This window comes from Triticum urartu, chromosome 7A, assembly GCF_056163025.1.
Source record: "Triticum urartu cultivar PI428250 chromosome 7A, HENAU_Tu73, whole genome shotgun sequence".
In the NCBI taxonomy this organism is placed as follows: Eukaryota; Viridiplantae; Streptophyta; class Magnoliopsida; order Poales; family Poaceae; genus Triticum; species Triticum urartu.
The window spans coordinates 630,736,680-630,745,283 of NC_141879.1; the positions used below are offsets into that span (position 1 = coordinate 630,736,680).

Genomic DNA, 8,604 nt, shown 5'->3' on the forward strand with positions numbered 1-8,604 from the left:
TGTGTAGACCCTACGGGTTCGGGAGACATGCAGACATGACCGAGACGTTCTCCGGTCAATAACCAACAGCGGGATCTGGATACCCATGTTGGCTCCCACATGTTCCACGATGATCTCATCGGATGAACCACGATGTCAAGGACTTAATCAATCCCGTATACAATTCCCTTTGTCTAGCGGTATTGTACTTGCCCGAGATTCGATCGTCGGTATCCCTATACCTTGTTCAATCTCGTTACCGGCAAGTCTCTTTACTCATTCCGTAACACATCATCCCGTGATCAACTCCTTGGTCACATTGCGCATATGATGATGTCCTACCGAGTGGGCCCAGAGATACCTCTCCGCTTACACGGAGTGACAAATCCCAGTCTCGATTCGTGCCAACCCAACAGACACTTTCGGAGATACCTGTAGTGCACCTTTATAGTCACCCAGTTACGTTGTGACGTTTGATACACCCAAAGCATTCCTACGGTATCCGGGAGTTGCACAATCTCATGGTCTAAGGAAATGATACTTGACATTAGAAAAGCTTTAGCATACGAACTACACGATCTTTGTGCTAGGCTTAGGATTGGGTCTTGTCCATCACATCATTATCCTAATGATGTGATCCCGTTATCAACGACATCCAATGTCCATGGTTAGGAAACCGTAACCATCTATTGATCAACGAGCTAGTCAACTAGAGGCTTACTAGGGACATGGTGTTGTCTATGTATCCACACATGTATCTGAGTTTCCTATCAATACAATTATAGCATGGATAATAAACGATTATCATGAACAAGGAAATATAATAATAACCAATTTATTATTGCCTCTAGGGCATATTTCCAACAGTGCACATACTCAATGATGGAGCACAGAATGGGATGGCAGCCATGGACATGGTCAGCCCTCTTTGGAGACACATACACTACTACTTTAGTGCATGTTTAAAAGAATTACTACTTTGATGTGTCATGTCAACTCGCAGAACGATGAGAAGATTGCTTCCTACACCCTCTACGTAGCCCACACTGTCGGGTTTCGTAGTAATTTCAAAAAAATTCCTACGCACACGCAAGATCATGTGATGCATAGCAACGAGGGGGAGAGTGTTGTCTACGTACCCAACGCAGACCGACTGCGGAAGCGATGACACGACGTAGAGGAAGTAGTCGTACGTCTTCACGATCCAACCGATCAAGCACCGAAACTACGGCACCTCCGAGTTCGAGCACACGTTCAGATCGATGACGATCCCCGGACTCCGATCCAGCAAAGTGTCGGGGTAGAGTTTCGTCAGCACGACGGCGTGGTGACGATCTTGATGAACTACAGCAGCAGGGCTTCGCCTAAACTCCGCTACAGTATTATCGAGGTATATGGTGGCAGGGGGCACCGCACACGGCTAAGGAATAGATCACGTGGATCAACTTGTGTGTTCTAGGGTGCCTCTACCTCAGTATATAAAGGAGCCAAGGGGGGAGGGGGGCGCCGGCCAAGGGAGAGGGCGCAGGAGGAGTCCTACTCCTTCCGGGAGTAGGACTCCCCCCCAATCCTATTCCAACTAGGATTCCCCAAGGGGGGGAAAGAGAGAGAGGGGGGCCAGCCACCTTCTCCTAGTCCTAATAGGACTAGGGGAGGGGGAAGTGGCGCAGCCACCTTGGGCTGCCCCTTTCTCCTTTCCACTAAGGCCCATGAAGGCCCATATGGCTCCCGGGGGGTTCCGGTAACCTCCCGGTAACCCGGTAAAATCCCGATTTCACCCGGAATACTTCCGATGTCCAAACATAGGCTTCCAATATATCAATCTTTACGTCTCGACCATTTCGAGACTCCTCGTCATGTCCGTGATCACATCCGGGACTCCGAATATCCTTCGGTACATCAAAATGCATAAACTCATAATGTAACTGTCATCGTAACCTTAAGCGTGCGGACCCTACGGGTTCGAGAATAATGTAGACATGACCGAGACACGTCTCCGGTCAATAACCAATAGCGGGACCTGGATGCCCATATTGGCTCCTACATATTCTACGAAGATCTTTATCGGTCAGACCGCATAACAACATACGTTGTTCCCTTTGTCATCGGTATGTTACTTGCCCGAGATTCGATCGTCGGTATCCAATACCTAGTTCAATCTCGTTACCGGCAAGTCTCTTTACTCGTTCCGTAATACATCATCTCACAACTAACATATTAGTTGTAATGCTTGCAAGGCTTATGTGATGTGTATTACCGAGAGGGCCCAGAGATACCTCTCCGACAATCGGAGTGACAAATCCTAATCTCGAAATACGCCAACCCAACATCTACCTTTGGAGACACCTGTAATGCTCCTTTATAATCACCCAGTTACATTGTGACGTTTGGTAGCACCCAAAGTGTTCCTCCGGTAAACGGGAGTTGCATAATCTCATAGTCATAGGAACATGTATAAGTCATGAAGAAAGCAATAGCAACATACTAAACGATCGGGTGCTAAGCTAATGGAATGGGTCATGTCAATCAGATCATTCAACTAATGATGTGACCTCGTTAATCAAATAACAACTCATTGTTCATGGTCAGGAAACATAACCATCTTTGATTAACGAGCTAGTCAAGTAGAGGCATACTAGTGACACTTTGTTTGTCTATGTATTCACACATGTATTATGTTTCCGGTTAATACAATTCTAGCATGAATAATAAACATTTATCATGATTATAAGGAAATAAATAATAACTTTATTATTGCCTCTAGGGCATATTTCCTTCACACACTAGTGTACTACAGTAGTACTAGCAGTTGGAGTTGCTGGAATTTTGTCTATTATGGGCCAGCCCAATAGCAGTTTTAGATATTCCTAATAAATCATAGAGGCCCACGCAGCCCATTCGTGCAAGGCAAGAGGTGGAACTAAAGTTTAGTCCCACATTGCTAGTTTAGAGGGAGTTGGACCTCTTTATAAGGGAGGTTCTTTCCCCACATGTATGAGCATGAGAACAAGAGGGACATCCACGCGCGCTCCTCCTCCGCCGCCTGCCTCGCCACGCCACGCCTCGTCATGACGCGTCGCGGGTTGCGGGAATGAGCCAAGCCGATGTCTAAGATGCGCGAGAACTCATTCTTCCTCTCGCCACCGGTTCCTGAACACTGCGCTGCTGCTACGATCTTCCTCATCCCGGCTTACGGCGTGCACCGCAGGTCGGGATAGTAGGCCTCCGAAACCGCACCTCTTTGAGTCATGTATGGGAGAAGGGTGATAAGGTTTTTGGGGAGCGCTCTACGCGACTACTGACTTCTTCGTCACGGACGCCCCAGACTCCGGCGACTACTTCCCCGATGTCGACAACCTCCTCGACAACATGGCTACCGAGGACACCGACCCCAAGTCCAGTGCTACTATTGCAGTTGTTGTCCCATACGTGTTCTTGTTTTTCCTGTTAGAGGTTCTGCCACAGTTCCTTATTCTATTCCTTGCCCTAGACATGATAGGTTCTACTTCATATATGCTACTTGGTCTACTATCTACTCTAGAGATGTTCGGTTCTAGTTTATATTTCCAGATGTTATCTACCTTCTCTTTGTCAGATCGCATGACTTGCTTTATCTCTGCTACTTTAGTCATGCTTTATCTAGTATTTCCGTTAATAAAATCATATGGTAAATTGCTCATATTTCCAACAACCCAAAAACCTTATTATAGGGAATTTACCCCGAGTGGTTTTGCTGCTTCCATGAGACCTCCTATGTTTGAGGGTATCCACTATAAGAGGTGGCGCGTGAGAGCAGTCTTATGGTTTCAAACCATGAGTTGCTATGACACCACTCTTGGCAGACCTAAAGGAGAACTTGATGCTCAACAGGCACAAGCTTTTCAGAAAATGGATACTCTGTTTAAGGCTGCTCTCTTGAGTGTTCTTGGTGAGAACATAGTTGATGCTTATGCGTCAATTGATAATGGAAAAGATATGTGGGACGCACTCGAGGCCAAGTTTGGGGTCTCGGATGCCGGCACTGAATTGTACATCATGGAGCAATTCTATGATTACAGGATGACTAAAGAGCGCTCCGTAGTTGAGCAGGCTCATAAAATACAGTCATTTTCTAGAGAACTTGAGCACTTCAACTGCATGCTACCGGATAAGTTTGTTGCTGGCGGTATCATCACTAAGCTTCCTCCTTCATGGAGGAACTTTGCTACCTTACTGAAGCATAAGAGACAGGAGTTTTCCGTTTCGGATCTCATTGGTACTCTTGATGTGGAAGAAAAGGCGAGAGCAAAGGACACACATGGTTGAGGTATTGAGGGAGGATCTAGTGCCAATCTGGTACAGAAGAAGAACTTCCAGCCCCACAAGTTCAAGAACAAGGGCAAGTTTGATGGTAAAGCAAAGTTCGATGGGAAGAACAAGGTTGTGCAACACACGAACTTCAAGAAGAAGAATGACAAGAAGAAAGGTGTTTGTCATGTGTGTGGGGATCCTGATCATTGGGCTCCTAGTTGCCCTAATCGCTATGACAAGTGTCATCCTGGGAAAGGCAGCAAGACCGCAAATGTTGTCATTGGAGACACTGACATGAAGGATGCTGGATATGGTATATTTCCCACTATTCTTTCAGTATGTCATTCTCTTGATTGGTTGATTGACACGGGTGCTAATGTGCATGTATGCGGTGATATTTCCATGTTTTCGTCTTATTAGACCGCAGGGACTTCAACCGTGCTGATGGGAAATGGTTCAAGTGCTTTTGTTCGTGGTGTTGGCATGGTCGATCTGAAGTTTACTTCGGGGAAGATCGTGCGACTGAAGAACGTGCATTATGTCCCCTCCGTAAATAAAAATCTTGTTAGCGGATCTCTTCTGTGTAGAGATGACTATAAGCTTGTCTTTGACTCAAATAAGTTTGTAATATCCAAGTATGGAACCTTTGTTGGTAAAGGCTATGAGTCAGGAGGCCTGTTTAATTTATCCTTATCAGACATTTGCAATAAAGTTGTTAATCATGTTTGCAACAATAGTGAATCAAATGTGTGGCATTCGCGTCTTTGTCATGTTAACTTTGGTTGCATGTCACGACTAGCAAAGTTGAACTTAATCCCTAGTTTCACCACTGTCAAGGGATCTAAGTGCCAAGTGTGTGTGTGCAAGCTAAGCAACCTCGTAAGTCTCACACGACTGCGGAAACGAGAAATCTTGCACCACTAGAGCTCATACATTCAGATCTATGTGAAATGAATGGTGTTTTGACAAAAGGTGGAAAGAAATATTTCATGACGTTAATTGATGACTCCACTAGATATTGTCGTGTGTATCTTCTGAAATCTAAGGATGAGGCTTTGAACTTTTTCGAGATCTATAAAGCTGAAGTGGAAAACCAACTTGATCGAAAAATCAAGAGGCTTAGGTCCGACCATGGTGGAGAGTATTTTCCAATGAATTTGATACTTTTTGTGCGGAACATGGTATAATCCATGAGAGGACGCCTCCCTACTCACCTCAGTCAAATGGGGTGGCCGAAAGAAAGAACCGTACTCTAACTGATTTGGTTAACGCCATGTTAGACACATCGGGTCTCTCCAAGGCATGGTGGGGGGAGGCAATATTGATAGGATGTCATGTCCTAAACCGAGTCCCCACAAAGAACAAAGAGATAACTCCATTCGAGGAATGGGAGAAGAAAAGGTTAAAACTCTCTTATCTACGAACATGGGGTTGTTTGGCGAAAGTCAATGTTCCAATTCCAAAGAAGAGGAAGATTGGACCAAAGACTGTGGATTGTGTTTTCCTGGGATATGCTTTTCATAGCATTAGCTATAGATTCTTGGTTGTAAAATCTGAGGTACCTGACATGCATGTCAGTACGATCATAGAGTTGAATGATGTGACTTTATTTGAAGATATCTTTCCCATGAAGGATATGGCTACCTCATCTACAGGAGATGCCTACTTCATCGAATCAAGAACTAGGTGACAATTATTGAACCTGCCATTTCGATGGAACACTTTGAAAGTCATGTGGAGGAAAACAATGAGGTTCCTACTAGGAGCAAGAGACAGAGGACTGCAAAGTCCTTTGGTGATGATTTTCTTGTGTATCTCATAGATGACACTCCCAGTTCTATTTCAAAGGCCTATGCATCTGAAGATGCTGACTACTAGAGGAAGCGGTTCATAGCGAGATGGATTCCATCTTGGCGAATGAAACTTGGGAGATAACTGATCGTCCTTATGGGTGCAAACCTATAGTATGCAAATGGGTATTCAAGAAGAAGCATAGGCCTGATGGTACTATTAAAAAGTACAAGGCTCGGCTCGTGGCTAAGAGTTATACCCAAAAGGAAGGTGAAGACTTCTTTGATACTTACTCACCTGTGGCTCGACTGACCACTATTCGAGTTCTACTTTCACTAGCTGGCTCACATGGTCTTCTGGTTAATCAAATGGATGTTAAGACTGCTTTCCTAAATGGAGAGTTGGACGAGGAAATTTATATGGAACAACCAGATGGGTTTGTAATAGATGGTCAGGAAAGGAAAGTATGCAAGTTGCTGAAGTCTTTGTACGGACTTAAGCAAGCACCCAAACAGTGGCATGAGAAGTTTGAAAGAACTTTAACAGTTGCAGGCTTTGTTGTAAACGAAGCTGACAAATGTGTGCACTATCGCCATGGTGGGGGCGAGGGAGTTATCCTTTGCTTGTATGTTGATGACATACTGATTTTCGAAACAAATCTGAATGTTATTAAGGAGGTCAAGGATTTCCTATCTCGCTTTTTTGAGATGAAGGATTTAGGAGTGGCTGATGTCATTCTAAACATCAAGTTGTTGAGAGATGATGATGGTGGGATTACATTGCTTCAATCTCACTATGTGAAAAAGGTCTTGAGTCGCTTTGGCTACAGTGACTGCAAGCCCTCTCCAACACCATATGATGCTAGTGTGTTGCTTCGAAAGAATCGAAGAATTTCTAGAGACCAATTGAAGTATTCTCATATTAGTGGCTCGCTTATGTACTTAGACAGTGCTACAAGACCTGACATCTCCTTTGATGTTAGCAAACTGAGTTGGTTTGTTTCAAAACCAGGAGATGTGCATTGGAAAGCTCTAGAAAGAGTTTTGCGTTATTTGAAAGGCACTGCTAATTATGGAATTCACTACACTGGGCACCCAAAGGTGCTTGAAGGGTATAGTGACTCAAACTGGATCTCAGATGCTGATGAGATAAAGGCCACGAGCGGATATGTATTCACTCATGGAGGTGGCGCTGTTTCTTGGAAGTCTTGCAAGCAGACCATCTTAACGAGGTCAACAATGGAAGCAGAACTCACAACACTAGATACAGCTACGGTCGAAGCAGATTGGCTTCGCCTGCTCTTGAATGACTTGTCGGTTGTTGAGAAACCTGTACCGGGTATCCTTATGAACTGCGACAATCAAACTATGATCACGAAAGTGAGCAGCTCAAAGGATAACATGAAGTCATCAAGACACGTTCAGAGAAGGTTAAAGTCTGTCAGGAAAATGAGAAACTCCGGAGTTATTGGATTATATCCAAACGTCTAAAAATCTGGCAGATCCTTTTACTAAGGGTCTATCACGTAATGTGATAGATAATGCATCAAGGAAGATGGGTATGAGACCCACAATATGAGTTGTTCACAGTGGTAACCTATCCTTTGTGATCGGAGATCCCGTGAATTAGATGTGGAAGACAAGCTGTTGGTCAACTGAGAGGAGAGTATCCTTACTATTAACAATACCACTCCATGAAGATGCAATACTCTTCTAATCTGCATGGCAGGTTGATGTATATCTTAATGTGTTCTAAGTGGCTCTTTTAAGCAGAGATGTTGTCCTGCAGAATATCTTTTGAAGAACACACCTATATGACTCTGATTATTAAACGTCGCAATCTATGAGAGTAGGGTTCTCTCTAATAAACTCATGAAAGGTCTCGGAGTATGACGCATAAGCTCCACCCACGGGGAAGACCCACGGTAGCCACGTATCGGTCAAGGCTTTATGTGAAGCTAGATTCACAGAAAACTTGCAGTTCAAGTCCCAGTCCACTGTTCAAGTTGCTTACTAGTGTGGCATAGAGTTCTAGGTGGAAGTTCAACTTAACAGTCTCCACTGCAATACCGGTATATAAAACAGTGTTTTGGAACCAAAGGCAAATTTTGTGTGTCTCTGGGATCTGGTGGGGGATTGCTGGAATTTTGTCTATTATGGGTCAGTCCGATAGCAGTTTCAGAAATTCCTAATAAATCCTAGAGGCCCAAGCAGCCCATTCGTGCAAGGCAAGAGGTGGAACTAAAGTTTAGTCCCACATTGCTAGTTTAGAGGGAGTTGGACCTCTTTATAAGGGAGGTTCTTTCCCCACATGTATGAGCATGAGAACAAGAGGGACATCCACGCGCGCTCCTCCTCCGCCGCCCGCCTCGCCACGCCTCGTCACGACGCGCTGCGGGTTGCGGCAATGAGCCGAGCCGATGTCTAAATTTTTGCCACACACGACGGGTATATGAAAGGTCACACGGAAGCTGAAAAGTTTTTACGATAGTGGAGTTTGAATGCGAACGGTGCAGCCCTTCGGCTGTTGGCTGTTCGCTTCATA

General features: G+C 44.7%; 1 pseudogene; it reads left to right on the forward strand.

Moving 5' to 3' along the window:
* Positions 1 to 4,011: 4,011 nt before the first annotated feature.
* Positions 4,012 to 4,714, forward strand: LOC147960808 (uncharacterized; annotated as a pseudogene).
* The last annotated feature ends 3,890 nt before the right edge of the window (positions 4,715 to 8,604 follow it).